This window comes from Rhinolophus hipposideros (genome assembly GCF_964194185.1).
Source record: "Rhinolophus hipposideros genome assembly, chromosome: 19".
Classification (NCBI taxonomy): domain Eukaryota; kingdom Metazoa; phylum Chordata; class Mammalia; order Chiroptera; family Rhinolophidae; genus Rhinolophus; species Rhinolophus hipposideros.
Window position 1 is genome coordinate 10643204 of NC_138065.1, and position 3876 is coordinate 10647079.

Genomic DNA, 3876 nt, shown 5'->3' on the forward strand with positions numbered 1-3876 from the left:
GTTGTTGCTATTTTAGTGAATGCTATTCTTTGTGGAGTCCCTCTTCTTCGGGAATTGCTCTCCGCACCCAAAAGGCAGTCCCAACAAACAAAACATCTTCCCACGAGGAGGTCTGCCCCGACTCCAGTGCCAGGGATGAGTGGACACCTGGCTCAAGCTGGGCCAATCAGAATCTGCCTTGAGATTTGGAGATTTTGGTCTGAGGAAGATGAGCTGTTAGTTGCTGGAAGTCCTGGCAGATTTCCAGAGCAGTGACTCCAAGTACTACGTGAGCTTCCTGAAGAGTCTCAAACTGACCCAAAAACGTGAAGTCCGTGCTCTTATTCTTACGTGCAAATGACTTTTTTCTATACGATGCCATCAATTTGTATATATGATGGACAATTTTCTAATGATCTACTGAATGGGTTATGAAGGGTTACTAAAATTTAGGATTCCCAAACTAAAGTGATTCTTACCAGAGTGTTCTAAGCACTCTAGGTCCATGTCCTGCTCAGGTGGGTGACCTATGTCTGTGGGTCCAGTTGGCAATGACGTGACGTGACCCTCTCACAGCATCGGCACACAGCTAGCTGGAATTCCTGCAACTTGGGGTAGTGACACTTTATTGTCAGGGCTTCATAGGTGTTGTTTTGAATTAACTGTGGGTTTTGATACGTAGCGTAATTACATTGATTATTAATTATAAATTGCATCCATTGTAAGTTTGGCTTTTTGGTGATTTAGCTTTACGATCCTCAGGTTAGTTTCTTGTGATTGCCGTGTGTAGTGATCTTTTAGACCTATCACTTTTCAATAATTAGACTTTAAAACTATGTATTATAATTCATATAGCATCACCATGCCCCTGTATATGCATACACATGCATACCCCCCCTTGTAATTTTATTAGTACAGTGATAATTCATGGGATACTGACTTTCATCCTGTGGAAATGGGGAATAATTGAAAGGTTTCAAGGTTCCTTATTCTTACTCTTTCAGGCTCTTCATTAGTTAACCCTTTTTTTGATTCCAGGAATACATACCGTTAGTTCTCATTTTGGCTTAAACTAGCTTGAGTTTGTTTTGGTTACATGTATCAAAAGAACCTTAACTATTAAAGTTATTATATTTTAAGTAGGGACAAAAATGTGTATTCATAATAATCATTCTCCCTCCCTTTGCAATCTAAGGAAAAATCCCCCTTCTTTCTTCCTTTTTTTTTTTTATTTTTGATTAGGGTATGGGTAAATGGAGAAGGTAAAAGTTAATCAGATTTATGTTACAAAAGGCATGGCACCAGGAAAAAAAGAAAGAGGGGTTCAGAAGGCAAGAGGAAGTGGGTGAAATAGAAAGGAGAGAAGGAGTCAGATGGGTTGAAAGATTTTGGAAGGAAAGTGAGGAAAGCTTTTTGAAGAAGAGCTGCCTTAATGAGAGGGAAGAATTATGGGTTATGAGGATTTTTTGACGTTTTATGTGTGCAGAGACTACCCCAAAGTGGCCAGTGGTATTCAGGGTTTGAATCTGACAAATTCTCTTCAATGTACAAAGAGGTTTCTTAAAATGGGTGCAATGATTAGAACCTAATCACTAGATTACCACGTACTAAATTACAATCACATTTTAGTCCTACTGCACTGAGATTCTTCCCATAGCACTTTGAGTGGAGTTTTGGGTGTTCCCAAATTCTTCAGTCGCACGTTGTAGACAATCTCTTAGTTTATTCCCACAGACCTACAATCACATCCACTGAAAGTCGTTTTTACTAGTTGATCTGTGAGACAACCTTAATTCCAAGTTCTTAGAGGGTTATTCATTGCTGCTAAGCTGACATTAAACCCTTTTTTCTGATATCTAGACCTGACTGCTTAGCCCCTGAGCCCAACTCAGCCTGGTGCTTATTCCACTACCCACGTGGCCTCCATTAGTTTCTGCTGATCACCTGAGTGTCTATTCTATCCATCCAGTGAAACAGACCGCACTGGGAGGCCACGACTTCACTATTCAGTTGTTCTTGTGATGGTGGCAAATCAAAATCAATGGGAGGGCTTTCAAAAAGCCTGGATTCCTAGGTCCCACCTCAAACCTGCCAAATATGAATTTCCCTGAGAGAGACTCAGTCATTTTTGGGAAAAAACAAATCTCGCTGATACTGACATAGGTCCTCTTTCCTGATTTGAAAACACTGGCGTGTGGTATATTCTTTAAGGACATCTCAGGATCTTGTGCTGTCATATGTCTTACCTATAAGCCCTGGAGTGTTAAGCACATTAAAGTGTCAGCTAAATTCATTCTTCTTTGTTTGACTAAAACAGCCTGTTGGTTAATAAACACTCCTTTGACTTAGGAAATATTTGTTTACTACATAATCCAGAGAAGTAGAGGCCCTTGTGAAAGAGGAATTTGTGTAGAATTACAATCAACAAATATTTATAAAGGCATCATAAGGGATATAAAATAGATAAAAATCAAGTGTTCTTTGTTGCAGATAGCAGAATCCATGCTAATTACTTTGAACAGAAAAGGAAGTTGTTAAAGAGTATTAGTAACTCCAAGAATCTCTGGAAAAGCCAGAGAGTGGACTCGGAGGCGACACCAATAGGAATCATGTCCCAAACGCCCCACGGACCAGCCACTCGGCAGCTCTCACTGATGATACAAGAAGCTCCACCATCGCCATTCATGAAAAGCTGAAACTTCATCAATAAGAAAAAAAGCAGTAGATGCTGCTTTCTCCTGTCATTCACTTCTGAACTAAAGCCTCATACAGGTTCAACTGGTCGGCAGATTCACATGTCTGTACCTGAGCTGCAAGGGAGTCTCAAAGAGGGAGTTTGAATTTCTGGCTCTGTCTTGGAGAGGCAGGACTCAATTTCCCAAAGACTGAAAAGTTGTGCAAAAGCTGATAGGGACTTCTTCTTTCTCTTTCCTTCTTTCTTCTTCTTCTTCCCTTCCCTTTCTGAACAATTCAGTCCAGAAGTCATCAGATGTGCCAAACAAATTTGATGTAGGCACTGGGGTGTAGTACAGTGGGGTGTCAGAGCCCGACTAAAGAAAGGGTGTCTACACCGGGGAGGAGGCAGGTGTCCCGTGCAGAGGATTGGAGCCTGAGTGAGTGGGGAGAGCATCAGCAAGGAAGAGTGGTAGCACAGAATAATGGTGCCTGAGCAGAGTAAGGAAGGAGGTGTCCATGCAGGAGAGAGTGTCAGAGCCCGAGGGTGGGGATGGCAAGCACACAGGGTACCGCCCGCCCAGCTCAGGGTGTCCAAACCTGAGCAGGAACAGAGGCAAGTGCACAAAAATGTGACCTGAGGCAGGTGTCAGAGCCTCAGAGGAGTGAGAAGGATATTCACATGCCAATATGAGTACCAGAGCTTGAGAGGAAAGAGGAGAGTTTTGGTAAAGGGGGTGGCCTAATGGGCCGTTCTGGAACCCAGAAGGCAGGGCATCCACATGGGTCAGTTCCAGGGGCTCAGAACTGGGATTCAGATCCCAAAAGAGGTAAGGCAGTGATCCTTACTGGTGAGGGGGGGAGAAGAGAGACTGGTTATGTGTAGGGAAATTGATCAAATAAGTAAATTAACATTAAGCATGATGGAGCTATTTCTCACTATTTGAGATGGAGTTACAAATAAGGAAAGGGAAAAAACTAGAAGGAACTCTGTAGTTTGGGACTTGAAATGGAGGTGTTGGTGTGAATTGATGATTTTCAATATAAATAGAAAAATATATGCATGTGTAAGAGTGTGTACATGCACACACATGTGTTGTGAACATTCTCTGGCTCTGTCCCCGGGAGAACAGCAGCGCCTCCACCTGACGAGCACATGCAGCGCTGCACCCAGGGCGAGGCTTCTAAACACCAAGTAAAAGGAACTAGGGTTTCTTAGAGAAA